The sequence below is a fragment of the Lepidochelys kempii genome, chromosome 4, assembly GCF_965140265.1.
Source record: "Lepidochelys kempii isolate rLepKem1 chromosome 4, rLepKem1.hap2, whole genome shotgun sequence".
Lineage (NCBI taxonomy): Eukaryota > Metazoa > Chordata > Testudines > Cheloniidae > Lepidochelys > Lepidochelys kempii.
The window spans coordinates 37055269-37082974 of record NC_133259.1 but is presented as its reverse complement, the minus strand read 5'-3'; the positions used below and the strand labels follow the sequence as shown (position 1 = coordinate 37082974).

General features: G+C 51.2%; 1 long non-coding RNA gene across 2 annotated transcripts; it reads left to right on the top strand.

Moving 5' to 3' along the window:
- The first annotated feature begins 1540 nt into the window (after positions 1-1540).
- Positions 1541-5941, top strand: LOC140910326 (uncharacterized). 2 transcript variants are annotated; one of them, XR_012158537.1, is made up of 3 exons: positions 1541-1668; positions 2153-2278; positions 3984-5941. It is a non-coding gene; the product is annotated as an uncharacterized lncRNA (long non-coding RNA). The 2 variants fall into 2 exon arrangements; XR_012158536.1 differs by having other exon boundaries at positions 3933-5941.
- Positions 5942-27706: the final 21765 nt, after the last annotated feature.

Here is a 27706-nt window from a genome sequence, read left to right as displayed (position 1 = left end):
CCGATGACTAAGAGCCAATTAAAACGATTCTGTACAGTTGACTGGCCTCAATATCAACTAGAGGACCAGGAGTGGTGGCCACCAGGAGGGTCAATTAATTACAACACGATCCTCCAATTAGTTTTGTTTTGTCAGTGAATGGGTAAATGGAATTAACATATGTATGCGCATTTGTTTCTGACTTTATGTACTCGACCAGATATTTTACAGCACTGTAATCTGACTCCGACTGGTTCGGTAGCAGCTAATGTTAGTCCCCAGACTCCCACCCCCACTGTAATGGCAGAGCCGGTGTCCCCTTCGGCCCCCACACCCCCACCGTATGAGGGTAGGATGCCTCGGGTTATAGAGATTGCCCCCTCTATTCTTTGCTTACCGAGACTGTTGTGGCTTGCCCAGGGGCAGATGGACGTCAGGCTACCACTATGCAAGTTTACACCCGTGTGCCGTTCAATCCAATAGACTTAGCAGCTTTTAAAACACAGACTGGGGAATTCTCAACGAATGCAAGCAGGTTTATTTCAGTCTTTGAGGGGTGCCTCAGTAGTCACAAGCCGATTGAGACCACTGTAATATCCTCCTGAAAACCCTGTTGTCTGAGGTGGAGAGGGATCAGGTTACAGCTAAGGCACACACAGCAGTTATGCTGAGAATCTGCAACAATATGTTGCAGAGTCAGACTGCCTGAAACTAAGCAAGGCGAAACAGGGGAGATATGGAAGAACAATGCTGAATAAAGCAGCTTTATGTATAGCTTAACAAATGATACAGATAATCAGGGAACTAGCTGGGAACTGAATTGGCTCGCTATATGGATACTTGGGGCAGCTTGCTATTGGACAAGTATGCTGGATAAAAGGATGTATAAAAGCCTGTGTAACTTCCTGCTCTGTTGTGCAGGATTTGAGATTTTATTCTCCCTGTACCTTTTTGCAGCTGCAAATAAACTTTTCTGCTTCTCCACCCCCTTGTGATTATTGGGTGTAGCACACCGGGTAACGAACCACTCAAGCTGTTGTTCAGCCTCTCCGCACTGGGTGCCGGCAACACTACCTAGGAGATCATGGCTGAGAAGAGGTTTCTGGGTTGGGGGGGTCTAGGGTAGGGGGAGCCAGGTTACAAAGGAAGCCTATGGTTCAGGGAACCCAATGGTTTTACATTGAGAAATGGACCTTTGGAGGGCTCACTACGGTTGCATCGCTGCACTAGGTTGGAGAGCAAAGGCAGAAGAATAGGAACAGTAGAGCAGCGTTCCCTTAAAAGCTGCTTAACAGGTGACACCAAAGTATTGATACAGCAAGAAGGCCAAAAGTGCATGCTGCCCCAAGCACCATTATGTGTCGCCCCACGCTCCGCAACCCCTACAACGGCCGCTGTCAAACAGAGGCGGCGTTGTTTATCCGTTTCCCCACCCTGGCCGCGCAGTGGGTGTGGCTGAGCTATACTGTATTGATATCATAGGCCTGCCGGGGCTGCTACTACCCGCCCTAAAGGTCGCTTCAGGGCTTGCAGCGGACTCCTGGAGAGAGAGAGAGAGAGAGAGAGAGAGAGAGAGAGAGAGAGAGAGGAGGGGGGGGGCGGAGCCCGTGTAAACGGTGCAGCAGCTCGAGGCAGCAGTTGCTCGCCCCTTTCCGTGTCCCCCGGCACCAGGGAACGGGGGAGACAGAGGTGAGGCGGGGCGAAGGGCAGGGAGCTGGGTGCGTGGGCGCCCCTGCGCTGGGGGCAGACGGAGCAGCCTGCTGGAGAGGGAGCTGGGCAGCGGCAGGGGGCAGCGTCCTGGGAGGGGAGAGCTGTGCAAAAGGTTGAGCCCGTTGCCGGGAACAGACAGCGCTCCGGGGTGGGAGCTGGGCAGGGGCTGCACCCTGGGCGGGAGAGAGCTAAAGTAGGGCAGGGGGCAGAGCGAAGACGGAGGAGCTGTAGTGAGGCCCCTGGGTGGGGGCTGCACAGGAGCATGGGTAGGGGAAGGTGTTGAGGGAAGGGTCTTTCCCCCACGAATAAGAAGTAAAAGGGAGGAGGAGCCCCCACGTGTGTGTTTCTTGTACGTTTCAGATTGATCACAGCCATTCTACTCCATTACTCCTATTCTTGCAAAGTAGCGCATTTCTAGGTCCTTGTGTCGGGAGCAGCACCACTGTTTTTATTTTTTTCTTAGCTGAGGGATGCCCGCTAGGACCAAGTTTGAAAGCGGCCCCTGCCCTAGGAGACTGGGCATATGATGGAGGAGCTGGCAAGAAGCTAATACCAACATGGCTGCAACTTGGCCAAGCCACTGTTTTTGGTGAGGGAATACGGAGTGCACGTGCTTTAACTTTAGACTCTCTGAGTAGTTCCACTCACTTTGATAGTACTGCTGACAGCTGTAAAGTTAAGGGGTTTTGTGGGATTAAGGCCTTAATCGGAGACTAATTAGAAATGGACAATAGTATTGGAGATTAGAATATCAAAACCTGAGTTTTCTACCATAAGGCCAGGCTGTTGGTAATCTAGATTTCTACAAGTGGTTTTTAAGATATTAAAAGGTGATAAGTGAGAAGTTCAAATGCAAGGGTTTTTTTTTGTTTGTTTATTTTTAATCAGAATGTTAAAGGGTCTGCTTAAAATAAATGAAAGTTAAAATTTAAATCCTTATATCCACAACACTTTATTTGAGGAATGAAATGATAAATCACTTGTTTATACCTTTTGGATAAAAATCTATCCAATTTGTCAAAAATTGTTAGCAGGGTGCATTATGAATGAAGAAAAGTGAACCTGTTGTCATGTAAATCCATTTGATTTGAGTTTGAATTGATTTGGATTTGAATTGGTTTTTAGAAATCAGTGGCTTCAGAAATGTTTGGGATTGCTTTTTCCTTTTTTCCTTTCAGGTTCCATTTTGCAGCAATGTGTTGGTTAGTAGCGAGCTGCCCAGAAGCTGATTAAATATCTGGGCTGCAGAGTTCGCTTTTCTCAGGATTACTTAGCCGTGATGCCACAGTAGAGAAAATCACTTGCATTCTTGTGTTAATCTATGAAATTTCTGTTTGTCTCTTTGAATTGTGCAACATAAAGATGGGTGGATAGAAAGCTGGCTAGATTGTTGGGCTCAACGGGTAGTGATCAACGACTGGATGTCTAGTTGGCAGCCAGTATCAAGCGGAGTGCCCCAGGGGTTAGTCCTGGGGCTGGTTTTGTTCAACATCTTTATTTATGATCTGGATGACGGGATGAATTGCACCCTCAGCAAGTTTGCGGAAGACACTAAGCTGGGGGGAGGAGAGGTAGATACGCTGTAGAGTAGGAATAGGGTCCAGAGTGACCGAGACAAATTGGAGGATTGGACCAAAAGAAATCTAATGAGGTTCAACAAGTACAAGTGCAGGACTCTGCACTTAGGATGTAAGAATCCCATGCACCACTACACTATGGGGACTGACTGGCTAAGCAGTAGTTCTGCAGAAATGGACCTGGGTGTTGGGAACACTGGGGCATGGCCACTAGGTAACTCGAGGGGATGGAAGACCACGAGTGTCGATGAAGCCCCCTCGCACTAGGCCCCGGTGTCCTTGGCCCCCCTCCTGCCTGGAGGCACTCGCAGCAGCTCTGCGTACTAGGCCCAAGTGTCCTTGGCCCCCCCGCCTGGAGGCGCACACAGCAGTTATGCTGAGAATCTGCAACAGTATGTTGCAGAGTCAGACTGCCTGAAACTAAGCAAGGCCAAACAGGACAGATATGGAAGAACAATGCTGAATAAAGCAGCTTTATGTATAGTTTAACAAATGATACAGAGAATCAGGGAACTAGCTGGGAACTGGATTGGCTGGCTATATGGATACTTGGAGCAGCTTGCTATTGGATAAGTATGCTGGGAAAAAGGATGTATAAAAGCCTGTGTAACTTCCTGCTCTGTTGTGCAGGATTTGAGATTTTATTCTCCCTGTACCTTTTTGCAGCTGCAAATAAACTTTTCTGCTTCTCCACCCCGTTGTGATTATTGGGTGTAGCACACCGGGTAACGAACCACTCAAGCTGTTGTTCAGCCTCTCGGCACTGGGTGCCGGCAACAGCTTTTGGCGTCCCTGGGTGGGCGACGAGGCTGCAATTTAGCCTTGCCCGGACCCCTCCTGGAGGTCGAGGATTGCGACAAGAACCGACGCCCAGCGCGCACCGGTGAGTTCATCGGGGGCCTCGGAGGAGACGCGATTTGATCGACCCCAGAGGGCACAACGGTGCAACGCACTCATATAGTGGAGAAGCTGTTGTGGACGGCGGTGAAGAACCGGTCCCTTAGACGTGGGGGAGCAGCAGCTACAGGACGGCGGTGAAGAACCGGTCCCTTGGATAAGGTAGGATCCTTTTAAAATCCGGATTATATGCTCTGTTGGAACCTGGGGACGCCCAGAGTTACCCTGTAGGTATGGGACAGGGACCGAGCTCAGAGGTTAGGGCACGGTGTACGCCCCTAGAGTGCATTCTAGCAAACTGGAAGGTATTTGGTGCGGATCCGATGACTAAGAGCCAATTAAAACGATTCTGTACAGTTGACTGGCCTCAATATCAACTAGAGGACCAGGAGTGGTGGCCACCAGGAGGGTCAATTAATTACAACACGATCCTTCAGTTACTCCTGTTCTGTCAGAGAACAAGGAAATGGAATGAACATATGTATGCGCATTTGTTTCTGACTTTATGTACTCGACCAGATATTTTACAGCGCTGTAATCTGACTCCAACTGGTTCGGTAGCAGCTAATGTTAGTCCCCAGACCCCCACCCCCACTGTAATGGCAGAGCCGGTGTCCCCTTCGGCCCCCACATCCCCACCTTATAAGGGTAGGATGCCTCGGGTTACAGAGATTGCCCCCTCGGTGGGACTCTATCCTTTGCTTACCGAGACTGTTGTGGCTTGCCCAGGGGCAGATGGACGTCAGGCTACCACTATGCAAGTTTACATCCATGTGCCATTCAATCCAATAGACTTAGCAGCTTTCAAAGCACAGGCAGGAGAGTTTTCCACCAACCCAAGCAGGTTTATATCAGTCTTTGAGGGGTGCCTCAGTAGTCACAAGCCGGACTGGGATGATTGTAACGTCCTCCTGAGAACCCTGTTGTCTGAGGTGGAGAGGGATCAGGTTACAGCTAAGGCAAGGGGAGCGTCAGCTTTCAAGCAAAAGAAAGGAAGCTATCTGTCAAGTTCCTACCCCAAGTAACCGTAAGCGGCTCAGGGCATTTCTGGGTATGGCAGGCTTTTGCAGGATATGGATCCCAGAGTTTGGACTGTGGGCTAAACCCCTGTACGACTGTGTAAAAGGAGCAGATCATGACCCCTTCTATTGGACCCCAGAGGCTGATAGGGCATTTAAAATCCTGAAAAGAAAATTGATGGAAGCCCCGGCTCTGGGCCTGCCAGATCTCTCTCAGCCGTTTCAGTTGTATGTACATGAACGAAGGGGGGTGGCGCTAGGAGTGCTTACACAGCTGTTAGGAGCATGGAAGCGTCCTGTGGCTTATTTTTCTAAGCAACTGGATCAGGTTGCAAAGGGTTGGCCGGCATGTTTACGGGCGGTCGCAGCTACTGCCCTATTGCTTGAGGAAGCCGAGAAGCTAACATTGGGAGGGGTTATGCAAATCTATACTCCCCATATGGTCCGAGCCTTATTGGATGCAAAGGGAGGGCTTTGGCTCACCCAGGCTCGGATTGCTCGGTACCAGGCTAAGCTGTTAGAGAACTCTGAAGTCACCCTACAGCCTTGCCCCTCCCTTAACCCAGCCACTCTCTTGCCAGAAACAGAGGAACAGAAACATGACTGTTTAGAGATCATAGATGTCCAGTACTCCAGCCGTCCGGATTTAAAGGATGTACCTCTCCCAAATGCAGATTATGAGTGGTACACTGATGGTAGCAGTACTGTAATAGATGGGCAAAGGAGGGCGGGTTATGCTGTTGTGACCCTCCATGACACTATGGAAGCTGAAGGTTTGCCTGCTGGGACCTCTGCCCAGCTTGCCGAACTAATAGCCCTGACCCGTGCACTTGAACTGTCAAAAGGAAAGCGGGTCAACATTTTTACTGATTCAAAGTATGCTTTTGGTGTGCTGCATGCTCATGCTGGCCTATGGAAGCAAAGGGGAATGCTGACAGCCCAAGGCTCCCCAGTCAAGTACGGGCCCCAAATCCTCCAGCTCCTAGAAGCTGTACAACTCCCCTCGGAAGTGGCGGTGGTACACTGTAAAGCCCATCAAAGGGAGGATCAAGATGTGGCCAGAGGTAACGCCCGGGCAGATAGAGAGGCTAAGCATGCTGCCACCCTGCCATCCCCTCAGGCTGAGAACGCCCATATGCATGCCCTTATCCCATCAGTAGGGGAGCTTCCAACCCCTCAGTACTCTGGGGAGGAGAGACAGCTAACTGACAAACTCAGTCTCCGGGAAAAGGAGGGATGGCTCCATTCCCCAGAAGGGAAGGTCCTCTTACCAAAGGGCCTAATCCGGCCAGTGCTGCAGAAACTACATCAAACCACTCATGCTGGCAGGGAAGCACTTATCCAACTAATGGGAAAATACTTTATCACTTCCGGACTCCGACCCCTGGCTGCCCAGGTACAAGCGGACTGCTTAGTCTGCCAAAAGAATAACCCCCGACCGGGACATCCTGTGCCACCAGCTGCCCTAGAACCCACTCCGGGCCCCGGACAAGTGTGGCAAATAGACTTTACTGAGTTTCCCCGAACCCAAGGGTTCAAATATCTCCTTGTTATAGTGGATCGGTTCAGCGGATGGCCAGAAGCCTTCCCATGCCGTAACTGCACTGCCAGGACAGTGGCCCTCAAGTTTGTTAAGGAGCTCATTCCTCGCTTTGGACTCCCCCTGTGGATGGAATCTGACAACGGGACACACTTCACGTCAAAAATCATTCAAAGCATCTCACATGCCTCACAGATCCCCTGGAAACTCCATACGCCCTGGAGACCGCAAGCCAGTGGGGTAGTGGAGCGTACCAATCAGACCCTCAAACGGCATCTCTCAAAAGTGTGCCAAGAAGCCTCACTGCGATGGCCTGATGCTTTGCCCCTCGTCCTACTCCGTATCTGCGTTCTCCCAAAGGGTAGATTAGGGCTCAGTCCCTTTGAAATTATGTTTGGAAGGGCATGGCCCATGAATGGCACCCCGGTTCTGTCAGGGGAATGGGAGTTGGGTAATGGTTTTTTGTCACAGTATATGTGTTCCCTGTCTGCTGTTCTCTTGTCTCTTCACAGGTATACCAAGGATTCCCAGCCTCTCCCCTTGGACTCTCCCGTTCACTCCTTACAGCCCGGTGACTCCGTGCTTGTTCGCACCTGGAAAGACGAGCCTCTCCAGGAAAAGTGGAAAGGACCCTATACCGTCCTGCTGATCTCCCATACAGCGGCAAAGATCGAGGGACAGAAGAACTGGATCCATCACTCTCGTCTGAAGGCAGTACCCGCCCCCTCGTCAGCAGAACAGTGGACCGTCCAACCTGCTGACTCCTCATCTAGTGACGATCTCGGGCTAAAGCTACTGTTTAAAAGACACAAATAGCGGGCACCTTAATGCTAAAATGGGCCCACCCAGGTACTGGAGACCATGGGTTGGGAAGACTCTGGTAATAATTAATTGGGTAACATTGTTATTCTTTGTATTGGTATTTCCAAATGGTGCATATCGGGAGCATAACTCCTTTGTTTTGCTTGCGCACCATGTTGCTACTTTAACAAACCAGACTGATTGCTGGGTGTGTGCTCCAACTCCACTATCCCCCAAAACGGGAATGCCCCTTGACATGCTGCCCTTGACCCTAGCAGAATTAGCCACCACCAAAGAGCAGGAAAGAACGGACTCACCGTTCTGGAACAAGACCTCTTTACAGCAGGCCACCTATCAGGACCAGGAGTATTCAGTTGCAGTACTCACTGAGGGAGTGTTATGTTTTACCCGAAACCAATCTGATCCCTATGGGCATCCTGTGGGAAAGAGCTCCTGTGTTATTACACAGTGGGCTGATGGGTATTGGATAAAGACCAAAAGGCGAGGCCAGCAATGTGGGTGTAATGGTTCCTCCCCTTTTAGGGAAACACTTACAAATAATCTTACCACAAAAAAGGGGTTTGAAAATGTAACTTGCCGTCCAGTTAATATCTCCAATGTAGCAAGCCCAAGTGAGAAAACTCAGAGCCAAGGCTGTTGAGTGTTCTCAAAGGGGGGAGTTGTTGGGAACACTGGGGCATGGCCACTAGGTAACTCGAGGGGATGGAAGACCACGAGTGTCGATGAAGCCCCCTCGCACTAGGCCCCGGTGTCCTTGGCCCCCCTCCTGCCTGGAGGCACTCGCAGCAGCTCTGCGTACTAGGCCCAAGTGTCCTTGGCCCCCCTGCCTGGAGGCGCACACAGCAGTTATGCTGAGAATCTGCAACAGTATGTTGCAGAGTCAGACTGCCTGAAACTAAGCAAGGCCAAACAGGACAGATATGGAAGAACAATGCTGAATAAAGCAGCTTTATGTATAGTTTCACAAATGATACAGAGAATCAGGGAACTAGCTGGGAACTGGATTGGCTGGCTATATGGATACTTGGAGCAGCTTGCTATTGGATAAGTATGCTGGGAAAAAGGATGTATAAAAGCCTGTGTAACTTCCTGCTCTGTTGTGCAGGATTTGAGATTTTATTCTCCCTGTACCTTTTTGCAGCTGCAAATAAACTTTTCTGCTTCTCCACCCTGTTGTGATTATTGGGTGTAGCACACCGGGTAATGAACCACTCAAGCTGTTGTTCAGCCTCTCGGCACTGGGTGCCGGCAACAGCTTTTGGCGTCCCTGGGTGGGCGACGAGGCTGCAATTTAGCCTTGCCCGGACCCCTCCTGGAGGTCGAGGATTGCGACAAGAACCGACGCCCAGCGCGCACCGGTGAGTTCATCGGGGGCCTCGGAGGAGACGCGATTTGATCGACCCCAGAGGGCACAACGGTGCAACGCACTCATATAGTGGAGAAGCTGTTGTGGACGGCGGTGAAGAACCGGTCCCTTAGACGTGGGGGAGCAGCAGCTACAGGACGGCGGTGAAGAACCGGTCCCTTGGATAAGGTAGGATCCTTTTAAAATCCGGATTATATGCTCTGTTGGAACCTGGGGACGCCCAGAGTTACCCTGTAGGTATGGGACAGGGACCGAGCTCAGAGGTTAGGGCACGGTGTACGCCCCTAGAGTGCATTCTAGCAAACTGGAAGGTATTTGGTGCGGATCCGATGACTAAGAGCCAATTAAAACGATTCTGTACAGTTGACTGGCCTCAATATCAACTAGAGGACCAGGAGTGGTGGCCACCAGGAGGGTCAATTAATTACAACACGATCCTTCAGTTACTCCTGTTCTGTCAGAGAACAAGGAAATGGAATGAACATATGTATGCGCATTTGTTTCTGACTTTATGTACTCGACCAGATATTTTACAGCGCTGTAATCTGACTCCAACTGGTTCGGTAGCAGCTAATGTTAGTCCCCAGACCCCCACCCCCACTGTAATGGCAGAGCCGGTGTCCCCTTCGGCCCCCACATCCCCACCTTATAAGGGTAGGATGCCTCGGGTTACAGAGATTGCCCCCTCGGTGGGACTCTATCCTTTGCTTACCGAGACTGTTGTGGCTTGCCCAGGGGCAGATGGACGTCAGGCTACCACTATGCAAGTTTACATCCATGTGCCATTCAATCCAATAGACTTAGCAGCTTTCAAAGCACAGGCAGGAGAGTTTTCCACCAACCCAAGCAGGTTTATATCAGTCTTTGAGGGGTGCCTCAGTAGTCACAAGCCGGACTGGGATGATTGTAACGTCCTCCTGAGAACCCTGTTGTCTGAGGTGGAGAGGGATCAGGTTACAGCTAAGGCAAGGGGAGCGTCAGCTTTCAAGCAAAAGAAAGGAAGCTATCTGTCAAGTTCCTACCCCAAGTAACCGTAAGCGGCTCAGGGCATTTCTGGGTATGGCAGGCTTTTGCAGGATATGGATCCCAGAGTTTGGACTGTGGGCTAAACCCCTGTACGACTGTGTAAAAGGAGCAGATCATGACCCCTTCTATTGGACCCCAGAGGCTGATAGGGCATTTAAAATCCTGAAAAGAAAATTGATGGAAGCCCCGGCTCTGGGCCTGCCAGATCTCTCTCAGCCGTTTCAGTTGTATGTACATGAACGAAGGGGGGTGGCGCTAGGAGTGCTTACACAGCTGTTAGGAGCATGGAAGCGTCCTGTGGCTTATTTTTCTAAGCAACTGGATCAGGTTGCAAAGGGTTGGCCGGCATGTTTACGGGCGGTCGCAGCTACTGCCCTATTGCTTGAGGAAGCCGAGAAGCTAACATTGGGAGGGGTTATGCAAATCTATACTCCCCATATGGTCCGAGCCTTATTGGATGCAAAGGGAGGGCTTTGGCTCACCCAGGCTCGGATTGCTCGGTACCAGGCTAAGCTGTTAGAGAACTCTGAAGTCACCCTACAGCCTTGCCCCTCCCTTAACCCAGCCACTCTCTTGCCAGAAACAGAGGAACAGAAACATGACTGTTTAGAGATCATAGATGTCCAGTACTCCAGCCGTCCGGATTTAAAGGATGTACCTCTCCCAAATGCAGATTATGAGTGGTACACTGATGGTAGCAGTACTGTAATAGATGGGCAAAGGAGGGCGGGTTATGCTGTTGTGACCCTCCATGACACTGTGGAAGCTGAAGGTTTGCCTGCTGGGACCTCTGCCCAGCTTGCCGAACTAATAGCCCTGACCCGTGCACTTGAACTGTCAAAAGGAAAGCGGGTCAACATTTTTACTGATTCAAAGTATGCTTTTGGTGTGCTGCATGCTCCTGCTGGCCTATGGAAGCAAAGGGGAATGCTGACAGCCCAAGGCTCCCCAGTCAAGTACGGGCCCCAAATCCTCCAGCTCCTAGAAGCTGTACAACTCCCCTCGGAAGTGGCGGTGGTACACTGTAAAGCCCATCAAAGGGAGGATCAAGATGTGGCCAGAGGTAACGCCCGGGCAGATAGAGAGGCTAAGCATGCTGCCACCCTGCCATCCCCTCAGGCTGAGAACGCCCATATGCATGCCCTTATCCCATCAGTAGGGGAGCTTCCAACCCCTCAGTACTCTGGGGAGGAGAGACAGCTAACTGACAAACTCAGTCTCCGGGAAAAGGAGGGATGGCTCCATTCCCCAGAAGGGAAGGTCCTCTTACCAAAGGGCCTAATCCGGCCAGTGCTGCAGAAACTACATCAAACCACTCATGCTGGCAGGGAAGCACTTATCCAACTAATGGGAAAATACTTTATCACTTCCGGACTCCGACCCCTGGCTGCCCAGGTACAAGCGGACTGCTTAGTCTGCCAAAAGAATAACCCCCGACCGGGACATCCTGTGCCACCAGCTGCCCTAGAACCCACTCCGGGCCCCGGACAAGTGTGGCAAATAGACTTTACTGAGTTTCCCCGAACCCAAGGGTTCAAATATCTCCTTGTTATAGTGGATCGGTTCAGCGGATGGCCAGAAGCCTTCCCATGCCGTAACTGCACTGCCAGGACAGTGGCCCTCAAGTTTGTTAAGGAGCTCATTCCTCGCTTTGGACTCCCCCTGTGGATGGAATCTGACAACGGGACACACTTCACGTCAAAAATCATTCAAAGCATCTCACATGCCTCACAGATCCCCTGGAAACTCCATACGCCCTGGAGACCGCAAGCCAGTGGGGTAGTGGAGCGTACCAATCAGACCCTCAAACGGCATCTCTCAAAAGTGTGCCAAGAAGCCTCACTGCGATGGCCTGATGCTTTGCCCCTCGTCCTACTCCGTATCCGCGTTCTCCCAAAGGGTAGATTAGGGCTCAGTCCCTTTGAAATTATGTTTGGAAGGGCATGGCCCATGAATGGCACCCCGGTTCTGTCAGGGGAATGGGAGTTGGGTAATGGTTTTTTGTCACAGTATATGTGTTCCCTGTCTGCTGTTCTCTTGTCTCTTCACAGGTATACCAAGGATTCCCAGCCTCTCCCCTTGGACTCTCCCGTTCACTCCTTACAGCCTGGTGACTCCGTGCTTGTTCGCACCTGGAAAGACGAGCCTCTCCAGGAAAAGTGGAAAGGACCCTATACCGTCCTGCTGATCTCCCATACAGCGGCAAAGATCGAGGGACAGAAGAACTGGATCCATCACTCTCGTCTGAAGGCAGTACCCGCCCCCTCGTCAGCAGAACAGTGGACCGTCCAACCTGCTGACTCCTCATCTAGTGACGATCTCGGGCTAAAGCTACTGTTTAAAAGACACAAATAGCGGGCACCTTAATGCTAAAATGGGCCCACCCAGGTACTGGAGACCCTGGGTTGGGAAGACTCTGGTAATAATTAATTGGGTAACATTGTTATTCTTTGTATTGGTATTTCCAAATGGTGCATATCGGGAGCATAACTCCTTTGTTTTGCTTGCGCACCATGGTGCTACTTTAACAAACCAGACTGATTGCTGGGTGTGTGCTCCAACTCCACTATCCCCCAAAACGGGAATGCCCCTTGACATGCTGCCCTTGACCCTAGCAGAATGAGCCACCACCAAAGAGCAGGAAAGAACGGACTCACCGTTCTGGAACAAGACCTCTTTACAGCAGGCCACCTATCAGGACCAGGAGTATTCAGTTGCAGTACTCACTGAGGGAGTGTTATGTTTTACCCGAAACCAATCTGATCCCTATGGGCATCCTGTGGGAAAGAGCTCCTGTGTTATTACACAGTGGGCTGATGGGTATTGGATAAAGACCAAAAGGCGAGGCCAGCAATGTGGGTGTAATGGTTCCTCCCCTTTTAGGGAAACACTTACAAATAATCTTACCACAAAAAAGGGGTTTGAAAATGTAACTTGCCGTCCAGTTAATATCTCCAATGTAGCAAGCCCAAGTGAGAAAACTCAGAGCCAAGGCTGTTGAGTGTTCTCAAAGGGGGGAGTTGTTGGGAACACTGGGGCATGGCCACTAGGTAACTCGAGGGGATGGAAGACCACGAGTGTCGATGAAGCCCCCTCGCACTAGGCCCCGGTGTCCTTGGCCCCCCTCCTGCCTGGAGGCACTCGCAGCAGCTCTGCGTACTAGGCCCAAGTGTCCTTGGCCCCCCTGCCTGGAGGCACACACAGCAGTTATGCTGAGAATCTGCAACAGTATGTTGCAGAGTCAGACTGCCTGAAACTAAGCAAGGCCAAACAGGACAGATATGGAAGAACAATGCTGAATAAAGCAGCTTTATGTATAGTTTCACAAATGATACAGAGAATCAGGGAACTAGCTGGGAACTGGATTGGCTGGCTATATGGATACTTGGAGCAGCTTGCTATTGGATAAGTATGCTGGGAAAAAGGATGTATAAAAGCCTGTGTAACTTCCTACTCTGTTGTGCAGGATTTGAGATTTTATTCTCCCTGTACCTTTTTGCAGCTGCAAATAAACTTTTCTGCTTCTCCACCCCGTTGTGATTATTGGGTGTAGCACACCGGGTAACGAACCACTCAAGCTGTTGTTCAGCCTCTCGGCACTGGGTGCCGGCAACAGCTTTTGGCGTCCCTGGGTGGGCGACGAGGCTGCAATTTAGCCTTGCCCGGACCCCTCCTGGAGGTCGAGGATTGCGACAAGAACCGACGCCCAGCACGCACCGGTGAGTTCATCGGGGGCCTCGGAGGAGACGCGATTTGATCGACCCCAGAGGGCACAACGGTGCAACGCACTCATATAGTGGAGAAGCTGTTGTGGACGGCGGTGAAGAACCGGTCCCTTAGACGTGGGGGAGCAGCAGCTACAGGACGGCGGTGAAGAACCGGTCCCTTGGATAAGGTAGGATCCTTTTAAAATCCGGATTATATGCTCTGTTGGAACCTGGGGACGCCCAGAGTTACCCTGTAGGTATGGGACAGGGACAGAGCTCAGAGGTTAGGGCACGGTGTACGCCCCTAGAGTGCATTCTAGCAAACTGGAAGGTATTTGGTGCGGATCCGATGACTAAGAGCCAATTAAAACGATTCTGTACAGTTGACTGGCCTCAATATCAACTAGAGGACCAGGAGTGGTGGCCACCAGGAGGGTCAATTAATTACAACACGATCCTTCAGTTACTCCTGTTCTGTCAGAGAACAAGGAAATGGAATGAACATATGTATGCGCATTTGTTTCTGACTTTATGTGCTCGACCAGATATTTTACAGCGCTGTAATCTGACTCCAACTGGTTCGGTAGCAGCTAATGTTAGTCCCCAGACCCCCACCCCCACTGTAATGGCAGAGCCGGTGTCCCCTTCGGCCCCCACATCCCCACCTTATAAGGGTAGGATGCCTCGGGTTACAGAGATTGCCCCCTCGGTGGGACTCTATCCTTTGCTTACCGAGACTGTTGTGGCTTGCCCAGGGGCAGATGGACGTCAGGCTACCACTATGCAAGTTTACATCCATGTGCCATTCAATCCAATAGACTTAGCAGCTTTCAAAGCACAGGCAGGAGAGTTTTCCACCAACCCAAGCAGGTTTATATCAGTCTTTGAGGGGTGCCTCAGTAGTCACAAGCCGGACTGGGATGATTGTAACGTCCTCCTGAGAACCCTGTTGTCTGAGGTGGAGAGGGATCAGGTTACAGCTAAGGCAAGGGGAGCGTCAGCTTTCAAGCAAAAGAAAGGAAGCTATCTGTCAAGTTCCTACCCCAAGTAACCGTAAGCGGCTCAGGGCATTTCTGGGTATGGCAGGCTTTTGCAGGATATGGATCCCAGAGTTTGGACTGTGGGCTAAACCCCTGTACGACTGTGTAAAAGGAGCAGATCATGACCCCTTCTATTGGACCCCAGAGGCTGATAGGGCATTTAAAATCCTGAAAAGAAAATTGATGGAAGCCCCGGCTCTGGGCCTGCCAGATCTCTCTCAGCCGTTTCAGTTGTATGTACATGAACGAAGGGGGGTGGCGCTAGGAGTGCTTACACAGCTGTTAGGAGCATGGAAGCGTCCTGTGGCTTATTTTTCTAAGCAACTGGATCAGGTTGCAAAGGGTTGGCCGGCATGTTTACGGGCGGTCGCAGCTACTGCCCTATTGCTTGAGGAAGCCGAGAAGCTAACATTGGGAGGGGTTATGCAAATCTATACTCCCCATATGGTCCGAGCCTTATTGGATGCAAAGGGAGGGCTTTGGCTCACCCAGGCTCGGATTGCTCGGTACCAGGCTAAGCTGTTAGAGAACTCTGAAGTCACCCTACAGCCTTGCCCCTCCCTTAACCCAGCCACTCTCTTGCCAGAAACAGAGGAACAGAAACATGACTGTTTAGAGATCATAGATGTCCAGTACTCCAGCCGTCCGGATTTAAAGGATGTACCTCTCCCAAATGCAGATTATGAGTGGTACACTGATGGTAGCAGTACTGTAATAGATGGGCAAAGGAGGGCGGGTTATGCTGTTGTGACCCTCCATGACACTGTGGAAGCTGAAGGTTTGCCTGCTGGGACCTCTGCCCAGCTTGCCGAACTAATAGCCCTGACCCGTGCACTTGAACTGTCAAAAGGAAAGCGGGTCAACATTTTTACTGATTCAAAGTATGCTTTTGGTGTGCTGCATGCTCCTGCTGGCCTATGGAAGCAAAGGGGAATGCTGACAGCCCAAGGCTCCCCAGTCAAGTACGGGCCCCAAATCCTCCAGCTCCTAGAAGCTGTACAACTCCCCTCGGAAGTGGCGGTGGTACACTGTAAAGCCCATCAAAGGGAGGATCAAGATGTGGCCAGAGGTAACGCCCGGGCAGATAGAGAGGCTAAGCATGCTGCCACCCTGCCATCCCCTCAGGCTGAGAACGCCCATATGCATGCCCTTATCCCATCAGTAGGGGAGCTTCCAACCCCTCAGTACTCTGGGGAGGAGAGACAGCTAACTGACAAACTCAGTCTCCGGGAAAAGGAGGGATGGCTCCATTCCCCAGAAGGGAAGGTCCTCTTACCAAAGGGCCTAATCCGGCCAGTGCTGCAGAAACTACATCAAACCACTCATGCTGGCAGGGAAGCACTTATCCAACTAATGGGAAAATACTTTATCACTTCCGGACTCCGACCCCTGGCTGCCCAGGTACAAGCGGACTGCTTAGTCTGCCAAAAGAATAACCCCCGACCGGGACATCCTGTGCCACCAGCTGCCCTAGAACCCACTCCGGGCCCCGGACAAGTGTGGCAAATAGACTTTACTGAGTTTCCCCGAACCCAAGGGTTCAAATATCTCCTTGTTATAGTGGATCGGTTCAGCGGATGGCCAGAAGCCTTCCCATGCCGTAACTGCACTGCCAGGACAGTGGCCCTCAAGTTTGTTAAGGAGCTCATTCCTCGCTTTGGACTCCCCCTGTGGATGGAATCTGACAACGGGACACACTTCACGTCAAAAATCATTCAAAGCATCTCACATGCCTCACAGATCCCCTGGAAACTCCATACGCCCTGGAGACCGCAAGCCAGTGGGGTAGTGGAGCGTACCAATCAGACCCTCAAACGGCATCTCTCAAAAGTGTGCCAAGAAGCCTCACTGCGATGGCCTGATGCTTTGCCCCTCGTCCTACTCCGTATCTGCGTTCTCCCAAAGGGTAGATTAGGGCTCAGTCCCTTTGAAATTATGTTTGGAAGGGCATGGCCCATGAATGGCACCCCGGTTCTGTCAGGGGAATGGGAGTTGGGTAATGGTTTTTTGTCACAGTATATGTGTTCCCTGTCTGCTGTTCTCTTGTCTCTTCACAGGTATACCAAGGATTCCCAGCCTCTCCCCTTGGACTCTCCCGTTCACTCCTTACAGCCCGGTGACTCCGTGCTTGTTCGCACCTGGAAAGACGAGCCTCTCCAGGAAAAGTGGAAAGGACCCTATACCGTCCTGCTGATCTCCCATACAGCGGCAAAGATCGAGGGACAGAAGAACTGGATCCATCACTCTCGTCTGAAGGCAGTACCCGCCCCCTCGTCAGCAGAACAGTGGACCGTCCAACCTGCTGACTCCTCATCTAGTGACGATCTCGGGCTAAAGCTACTGTTTAAAAGACACAAATAGCGGGCACCTTAATGCTAAAATGGGCCCACCCAGGTACTGGAGACCATGGGTTGGGAAGACTCTGGTAATAATTAATTGGGTAACATTGTTATTCTTTGTATTGGTATTTCCAAATGGTGCATATCGGGAGCATAACTCCTTTGTTTTGCTTGCGCACCATGTTGCTACTTTAACAAACCAGACTGATTGCTGGGTGTGTGCTCCAACTCCACTATCCCCCAAAACGGGAATGCCCCTTGACATGCTGCCCTTGACCCTAGCAGAATTAGCCACCACCAAAGAGCAGGAAAGAACGGACTCACCGTTCTGGAACAAGACCTCTTTACAGCAGGCCACCTATCAGGACCAGGAGTATTCAGTTGCAGTACTCATTGAGGGAGTGTTATGTTTTACCCGAAACCAATCTGATCCCTATGGGCATCCTGTGGGAAAGAGCTCCTGTGTTATTACACAGTGGGCTGATGGGTATTGGATAAAGACCAAAAGGCGAGGCCAGCAATGTGGGTGTAATGGTTCCTCCCCTTTTAGGGAAACACTTACAAATAATCTTACCACAAAAAAGGGGTTTGAAAATGTAACTTGCCGTCCAGTTAATATCTCCAATGTAGCAAGCCCAAGTGAGAAAACTCAGAGCCAAGGCTGTTGAGTGTTCTCAAAGGGGGGAGTTGTTGGGAACACTGGGGCATGGCCACTAGGTAACTCGAGGGGATGGAAGACCACGAGTGTCGATGAAGCCCCCTCGCACTAGGCCCCGGTGTCCTTGGCCCCCCTCCTGCCTGGAGGCACTCGCAGCAGCTCTGCGTACTAGGCCCAAGTGTCCTTGGCCCCCCTGCCTGGAGGCGCACACAGCAGTTATGCTGAGAATCTGCAACAGTATGTTGCAGAGTCAGACTGCCTGAAACTAAGCAAGGCCAAACAGGACAGATATGGAAGAACAATGCTGAATAAAGCAGCTTTATGTATAGTTTCACAAATGATACAGAGAATCAGGGAACTAGCTGGGAACTGGATTGGCTGGCTATATGGATACTTGGAGCAGCTTGCTATTGGATAAGTATGCTGGGAAAAAGGATGTATAAAAGCCTGTGTAACTTCCTGCTCTGTTGTGCAGGATTTGAGATTTTATTCTCCCTGTACCTTTTTGCAGCTGCAAATAAACTTTTCTGCTTCTCCACCCTGTTGTGATTATTGGGTGTAGCACACCGGGTAACGAACCACTCAAGCTGTTGTTCAGCCTCTCGGCACTGGGTGCCGGCAACAGCTTTTGGCGTCCCTGGGTGGGCGACGAGGCTGCAATTTAGCCTTGCCCGGACCCCTCCTGGAGGTCGAGGATTGCGACAAGAACCGACGCCCAGCGCGCACCGGTGAGTTCATCGGGGGCCTCGGAGGAGACGCGATTTGATCGACCCCAGAGGGCACAACGGTGCAACGCACTCATATAGTGGAGAAGCTGTTGTGGACGGCGGTGAAGAACCGGTCCCTTAGACGTGGGGGAGCAGCAGCTACAGGACGGCGGTGAAGAACCGGTCCCTTGGATAAGGTAGGATCCTTTTAAAATCCGGATTATATGCTCTGTTGGAACCTGGGGACGCCCAGAGTTACCCTGTAGGTATGGGACAGGGACAGAGCTCAGAGGTTAGGGCACGGTGTACGCCCCTAGAGTGCATTCTAGCAAACTGGAAGGTATTTGGTGCGGATCCGATGACTAAGAGCCAATTAAAACGATTCTGTACAGTTGACTGGCCTCAATATCAACTAGAGGACCAGGAGTGGTGGCCACCAGGAGGGTCAATTAATTACAACACGATCCTTCAGTTACTCCTGTTCTGTCAGAGAACAAGGAAATGGAATGAACATATGTATGCGCATTTGTTTCTGACTTTATGTACTCGACCAGATATTTTACAGCGCTGTAATCTGACTCCAACTGGTTCGGTAGCAGCTAATGTTAGTCCCCAGACCCCCACCCCCACTGTAATGGCAGAGCCGGTGTCCCCTTCGGCCCCCACATCCCCACCTTATAAGGGTAGGATGCCTCGGGTTACAGAGATTGCCCCCTCGGTGGGACTCTATCCTTTGCTTACCGAGACTGTTGTGGCTTGCCCAGGGGCAGATGGACGTCAGGCTACCACTATGCAAGTTTACATCCATGTGCCATTCAATCCAATAGACTTAGCAGCTTTCAAAGCACAGGCAGGAGAGTTTTCCACCAACCCAAGCAGGTTTATATCAGTCTTTGAGGGGTGCCTCAGTAGTCACAAGCCGGACTGGGATGATTGTAACGTCCTCCTGAGAACCCTGTTGTCTGAGGTGGAGAGGGATCAGGTTACAGCTAAGGCAAGGGGAGCGTCAGCTTTCAAGCAAAAGAAAGGAAGCTATCTGTCAAGTTCCTACCCCAAGTAACCGTAAGCGGCTCAGGGCATTTCTGGGTATGGCAGGCTTTTGCAGGATATGGATCCCAGAGTTTGGACTGTGGGCTAAACCCCTGTACGACTGTGTAAAAGGAGCAGATCATGACCCCTTCTATTGGACCCCAGAGGCTGATAGGGCATTTAAAATCCTGAAAAGAAAATTGATGGAAGCCCCGGCTCTGGGCCTGCCAGATCTCTCTCAGCCGTTTCAGTTGTATGTACATGAACGAAGGGGGGTGGCGCTAGGAGTGCTTACACAGCTGTTAGGAGCATGGAAGCGTCCTGTGGCTTATTTTTCTAAGCAACTGGATCAGGTTGCAAAGGGTTGGCCGGCATGTTTACGGGCGGTCGCAGCTACTGCCCTATTGCTTGAGGAAGCCGAGAAGCTAACATTGGGAGGGGTTATGCAAATCTATACTCCCCATATGGTCCGAGCCTTATTGGATGCAAAGGGAGGGCTTTGGCTCACCCAGGCTCGGATTGCTCGGTACCAGGCTAAGCTGTTAGAGAACTCTGAAGTCACCCTACAGCCTTGCCCCTCCCTTAACCCAGCCACTCTCTTGCCAGAAACAGAGGAACAGAAACATGACTGTTTAGAGATCATAGATGTCCAGTACTCCAGCCGTCCGGATTTAAAGGATGTACCTCTCCCAAATGCAGATTATGAGTGGTACACTGATGGTAGCAGTACTGTAATAGATGGGCAAAGGAGGGCGGGTTATGCTGTTGTGACCCTCCATGACACTGTGGAAGCTGAAGGTTTGCCTGCTGGGACCTCTGCCCAGCTTGCCGAACTAATAGCCCTGACCCGTGCACTTGAACTGTCAAAAGGAAAGCGGGTCAACATTTTTACTGATTCAAAGTATGCTTTTGGTGTGCTGCATGCTCCTGCTGGCCTATGGAAGCAAAGGGGAATGCTGACAGCCCAAGGCTCCCCAGTCAAGTACGGGCCCCAAATCCTCCAGCTCCTAGAAGCTGTACAACTCCCCTCGGAAGTGGCGGTGGTACACTGTAAAGCCCATCAAAGGGAGGATCAAGATGTGGCCAGAGGTAACGCCCGGGCAGATAGAGAGGCTAAGCATGCTGCCACCCTGCCATCCCCTCAGGCTGAGAACGCCCATATGCATGCCCTTATCCCATCAGTAGGGGAGCTTCCAACCCCTCAGTACTCTGGGGAGGAGAGACAGCTAACTGACAAACTCAGTCTCCGGGAAAAGGAGGGATGGCTCCATTCCCCAGAAGGGAAGGTCCTCTTACCAAAGGGCCTAATCCGGCCAGTGCTGCAGAAACTACATCAAACCACTCATGCTGGCAGGGAAGCACTTATCCAACTAATGGGAAAATACTTTATCACTTCCGGACTCCGACCCCTGGCTGCCCAGGTACAAGCGGACTGCTTAGTCTGCCAAAAGAATAACCCCCGACCGGGACATCCTGTGCCACCAGCTGCCCTAGAACCCACTCCGGGCCCCGGACAAGTGTGGCAAATAGACTTTACTGAGTTTCCCCGAACCCAAGGGTTCAAATATCTCCTTGTTATAGTGGATCGGTTCAGCGGATGGCCAGAAGCCTTCCCATGCCGTAACTGCACTGCCAGGACAGTGGCCCTCAAGTTTGTTAAGGAGCTCATTCCTCGCTTTGGACTCCCCCTGTGGATGGAATCTGACAACGGGACACACTTCACGTCAAAAATCATTCAAAGCATCTCACATGCCTCACAGATCCCCTGGAAACTCCATACGCCCTGGAGACCGCAAGCCAGTGGGGTAGTGGAGCGTACCAATCAGACCCTCAAACGGCATCTCTCAAAAGTGTGCCAAGAAGCCTCACTGCGATGGCCTGATGCTTTGCCCCTCGTCCTACTCCGTATCCGCGTTCTCCCAAAGGGTAGATTAGGGCTCAGTCCCTTTGAAATTATGTTTGGAAGGGCATGGCCCATGAATGGCACCCCGGTTCTGTCAGGGGAATGGGAGTTGGGTAATGGTTTTTTGTCACAGTATATGTGTTCCCTGTCTGCTGTTCTCTTGTCTCTTCACAGGTATACCAAGGATTCCCAGCCTCTCCCCTTGGACTCTCCCGTTCACTCCTTACAGCCTGGTGACTCCGTGCTTGTTCGCACCTGGAAAGACGAGCCTCTCCAGGAAAAGTGGAAAGGACCCTATACCGTCCTGCTGATCTCCCATACAGCGGCAAAGATCGAGGGACAGAAGAACTGGATCCATCACTCTCGTCTGAAGGCAGTACCCGCCCCCTCGTCAGCAGAACAGTGGACCGTCCAACCTGCTGACTCCTCATCTAGTGACGATCTCGGGCTAAAGCTACTGTTTAAAAGACACAAATAGCGGGCACCTTAATGCTAAAATGGGCCCACCCAGGTACTGGAGACCCTGGGTTGGGAAGACTCTGGTAATAATTAATTGGGTAACATTGTTATTCTTTGTATTGGTATTTCCAAATGGTGCATATCGGGAGCATAACTCCTTTGTTTTGCTTGCGCACCATGGTGCTACTTTAACAAACCAGACTGATTGCTGGGTGTGTGCTCCAACTCCACTATCCCCCAAAACGGGAATGCCCCTTGACATGCTGCCCTTGACCCTAGCAGAATGAGCCACCACCAAAGAGCAGGAAAGAACGGACTCACCGTTCTGGAACAAGACCTCTTTACAGCAGGCCACCTATCAGGACCAGGAGTATTCAGTTGCAGTACTCACTGAGGGAGTGTTATGTTTTACCCGAAACCAATCTGATCCCTATGGGCATCCTGTGGGAAAGAGCTCCTGTGTTATTACACAGTGGGCTGATGGGTATTGGATAAAGACCAAAAGGCGAGGCCAGCAATGTGGGTGTAATGGTTCCTCCCCTTTTAGGGAAACACTTACAAATAATCTTACCACAAAAAAGGGGTTTGAAAATGTAACTTGCCGTCCAGTTAATATCTCCAATGTAGCAAGCCCAAGTGAGAAAACTCAGAGCCAAGGCTGTTGAGTGTTCTCAAAGGGGGGAGTTGTTGGGAACACTGGGGCATGGCCACTAGGTAACTCGAGGGGATGGAAGACCACGAGTGTCGATGAAGCCCCCTCGCACTAGGCCCCGGTGTCCTTGGCCCCCCTCCTGCCTGGAGGCACTCGCAGCAGCTCTGCGTACTAGGCCCAAGTGTCCTTGGCCCCCCTGCCTGGAGGCACACACAGCAGTTATGCTGAGAATCTGCAACAGTATGTTGCAGAGTCAGACTGCCTGAAACTAAGCAAGGCCAAACAGGACAGATATGGAAGAACAATGCTGAATAAAGCAGCTTTATGTATAGTTTCACAAATGATACAGAGAATCAGGGAACTAGCTGGGAACTGGATTGGCTGGCTATATGGATACTTGGAGCAGCTTGCTATTGGATAAGTATGCTGGGAAAAAGGATGTATAAAAGCCTGTGTAACTTCCTACTCTGTTGTGCAGGATTTGAGATTTTATTCTCCCTGTACCTTTTTGCAGCTGCAAATAAACTTTTCTGCTTCTCCACCCCGTTGTGATTATTGGGTGTAGCACACCGGGTAACGAACCACTCAAGCTGTTGTTCAGCCTCTCGGCACTGGGTGCCGGCAACAGCTTTTGGCGTCCCTGGGTGGGCGACGAGGCTGCAATTTAGCCTTGCCCGGACACCTCCTGGAGGTCGAGGATTGCGACAAGAACCGACGCCCAGCGCGCACCGGTGAGTTCATCGGGGGCCTCGGAGGAGACGCGATTTGATCGACCCCAGAGGGCACAACGGTGCAACGCACTCATATAGTGGAGAAGCTGTTGTGGACGGCGGTGAAGAACCGGTCCCTTAGACGTGGGGGAGCAGCAGCTACAGGACGGCGGTGAAGAACCGGTCCCTTGGATAAGGTAGGATCCTTTTAAAATCCGGATTATATGCTCTGTTGGAACCTGGGGACGCCCAGAGTTACCCTGTAGGTATGGGACAGGGACAGAGCTCAGAGGTTAGGGCACGGTGTACGCCCCTAGAGTGCATTCTAGCAAACTGGAAGGTATTTGGTGCGGATCCGATGACTAAGAGCCAATTAAAACGATTCTGTACAGTTGACTGGCCTCAATATCAACTAGAGGACCAGGAGTGGTGGCCACCAGGAGGGTCAATTAATTACAACACGATCCTTCAGTTACTCCTGTTCTGTCAGAGAACAAGGAAATGGAATGAACATATGTATGCGCATTTGTTTCTGACTTTATGTACTCGACCAGATATTTTACAGCGCTGTAATCTGACTCCAACTGGTTCGGTAGCAGCTAATGTTAGTCCCCAGACCCCCACCCCCACTGTAATGGCAGAGCCGGTGTCCCCTTCGGCCCCCACACCCCCACCTTATAAGGGTAGGATGCCTCGGGTTACAGAGATTGCCCCCTCGGTGGGACTCTATCCTTTGCTTACCGAGACTGTTGTGGCTTGCCCAGGGGCAGATGGACGTCAGGCTACCACTATGCAAGTTTACATCCATGTGCCATTCAATCCAATAGATTTAGCAGCTTTCAAAGCACAGGCAGGAGAGTTTTCCACCAACCCAAGCAGGTTTATATCAGTCTTTGAGGGGTGCCTCAGTAGTCACAAGCCGGACTGGGATGATTGTAACGTCCTCCTGAGAACCCTGTTGTCTGAGGTGGAGAGGGATCAGGTTACAGCTAAGGCAAGGGGAGCGTCAGCTTTCAAGCAAAAGAAAGGAAGCTATCTGTCAAGTTCCTACCCCAAGTAACCGTAAGCGGCTCAGGGCATTTCTGGGTATGGCAGGCTTTTGCAGGATATGGATCCCAGAGTTTGGACTGTGGGCTAAACCCCTGTACGACTGTGTAAAAGGAGCAGATCATGACCCCTTCTATTGGACCCCAGAGGCTGATAGGGCATTTAAAATCCTGAAAAGAAAATTGATGGAAGCCCCGGCTCTGGGCCTGCCAGATCTCTCTCAGCCGTTTCAGTTGTATGTACATGAACGAAGGGGGGTGGCGCTAGGAGTGCTTACACAGCTGTTAGGAGCATGGAAGCGTCCTGTGGCTTATTTTTCTAAGCAACTGGATCAGGTTGCAAAGGGTTGGCCGGCATGTTTACGGGCGGTCGCAGCTACTGCCCTATTGCTTGAGGAAGCCGAGAAGCTAACATTGGGAGGGGTTATGCAAATCTATACTCCCCATATGGTCCGAGCCTTATTGGATGCAAAGGGAGGGCTTTGGCTCACCCAGGCTCGGATTGCTCGGTACCAGGCTAAGCTGTTAGAGAACTCTGAAGTCACCCTACAGCCTTGCCCCTCCCTTAACCCAGCCACTCTCTTGCCAGAAACAGAGGAACAGAAACATGACTGTTTAGAGATCATAGATGTCCAGTACTCCAGCCGTCCGGATTTAAAGGATGTACCTCTCCCAAATGCAGATTATGAGTGGTACACTGATGGTAGCAGTACTGTAATAGATGGGCAAAGGAGGGCGGGTTATGCTGTTGTGACCCTCCATGACACTGTGGAAGCTGAAGGTTTGCCTGCTGGGACCTCTGCCCAGCTTGCCGAACTAATAGCCCTGACCCGTGCACTTGAACTGTCAAAAGGAAAGCGGGTCAACATTTTTACTGATTCAAAGTATGCTTTTGGTGTGCTGCATGCTCCTGCTGGCCTATGGAAGCAAAGGGGAATGCTGACAGCCCAAGGCTCCCCAGTCAAGTACGGGCCCCAAATCCTCCAGCTCCTAGAAGCTGTACAACTCCCCTCGGAAGTGGCGGTGGTACACTGTAAAGCCCATCAAAGGGAGGATCAAGATGTGGCCAGAGGTAACGCCCGGGCAGATAGAGAGGCTAAGCATGCTGCCACCCTGCCATCCCCTCAGGCTGAGAACGCCCATATGCATGCCCTTATCCCATCAGTAGGGGAGCTTCCAACCCCTCAGTACTCTGGGGAGGAGAGACAGCTAACTGACAAACTCAGTCTCCGGGAAAAGGAGGGATGGCTCCATTCCCCAGAAGGGAAGGTCCTCTTACCAAAGGGCCTAATCCGGCCAGTGCTGCAGAAACTACATCAAACCACTCATGCTGGCAGGGAAGCACTTATCCAACTAATGGGAAAATACTTTATCACTTCCGGACTCCGACCCCTGGCTGCCCAGGTACAAGCGGACTGCTTAGTCTGCCAAAAGAATAACCCCCGACCGGGACATCCTGTGCCACCAGCTGCCCTAGAACCCACTCCGGGCCCCGGACAAGTGTGGCAAATAGACTTTACTGAGTTTCCCCGAACCCAAGGGTTCAAATATCTCCTTGTTATAGTGGATCGGTTCAGCGGATGGCCAGAAGCCTTCCCATGCCGTAACTGCACTGCCAGGACAGTGGCCCTCAAGTTTGTTAAGGAGCTCATTCCTCGCTTTGGACTCCCCCTGTGGATGGAATCTGACAACGGGACACACTTCACGTCAAAAATCATTCAAAGCATCTCACATGCCTCACAGATCCCCTGGAAACTCCATACGCCCTGGAGACCGCAAGCCAGTGGGGTAGTGGAGCGTACCAATCAGACCCTCAAACGGCATCTCTCAAAAGTGTGCCAAGAAGCCTCACTGCGATGGCCTGATGCTTTGCCCCTCGTCCTACTCCGTATCCGCGTTCTCCCAAAGGGTAGATTAGGGCTCAGTCCCTTTGAAATTATGTTTGGAAGGGCATGGCCCATGAATGGCACCCCGGTTCTGTCAGGGGAATGGGAGTTGGGTAATGGTTTTTTGTCACAGTATATGTGTTCCCTGTCTGCTGTTCTCTTGTCTCTTCACAGGTATACCAAGGATTCCCAGCCTCTCCCCTTGGACTCTCCCGTTCACTCCTTACAGCCTGGTGACTCCGTGCTTGTTCGCACCTGGAAAGACGAGCCTCTCCAGGAAAAGTGGAAAGGACCCTATACCGTCCTGCTGATCTCCCATACAGCGGCAAAGATCGAGGGACAGAAGAACTGGATCCATCACTCTCGTCTGAAGGCAGTACCCGCCCCCTCGTCAGCAGAACAGTGGACCGTCCAACCTGCTGACTCCTCATCTAGTGACGATCTCGGGCTAAAGCTACTGTTTAAAAGACACAAATAGCGGGCACCTTAATGCTAAAATGGGCCCACCCAGGTACTGGAGACCCTGGGTTGGGAAGACTCTGGTAATAATTAATTGGGTAACATTGTTATTCTTTGTATTGGTATTTCCAAATGGTGCATATCGGGAGCATAACTCCTTTGTTTTGCTTGCGCACCATGGTGCTACTTTAACAAACCAGACTGATTGCTGGGTGTGTGCTCCAACTCCACTATCCCCCAAAACGGGAATGCCCCTTGACATGCTGCCCTTGACCCTAGCAGAATGAGCCACCACCAAAGAGCAGGAAAGAACGGACTCACCGTTCTGGAACAAGACCTCTTTACAGCAGGCCACCTATCAGGACCAGGAGTATTCAGTTGCAGTACTCACTGAGGGAGTGTTATGTTTTACCCGAAACCAATCTGATCCCTATGGGCATCCTGTGGGAAAGAGCTCCTGTGTTATTACACAGTGGGCTGATGGGTATTGGATAAAGACCAAAAGGCGAGGCCAGCAATGTGGGTGTAATGGTTCCTCCCCTTTTAGGGAAACACTTACAAATAATCTTACCACAAAAAAGGGGTTTGAAAATGTAACTTGCCGTCCAGTTAATATCTCCAATGTAGCAAGCCCAAGTGAGAAAACTCAGAGCCAAGGCTGTTGAGTGTTCTCAAAGGGGGGAGTTGTTGGGAACACTGGGGCATGGCCACTAGGTAACTCGAGGGGATGGAAGACCACGAGTGTCGATGAAGCCCCCTCGCACTAGGCCCCGGTGTCCTTGGCCCCCCTCCTGCCTGGAGGCACTCGCAGCAGCTCTGCGTACTAGGCCCAAGTGTCCTTGGCCCCCCTGCCTGGAGGCACACACAGCAGTTATGCTGAGAATCTGCAACAGTATGTTGCAGAGTCAGACTGCCTGAAACTAAGCAAGGCCAAACAGGACAGATATGGAAGAACAATGCTGAATAAAGCAGCTTTATGTATAGTTTCACAAATGATACAGAGAATCAGGGAACTAGCTGGGAACTGGATTGGCTGGCTATATGGATACTTGGAGCAGCTTGCTATTGGATAAGTATGCTGGGAAAAAGGATGTATAAAAGCCTGTGTAACTTCCTACTCTGTTGTGCAGGATTTGAGATTTTATTCTCCCTGTACCTTTTTGCAGCTGCAAATA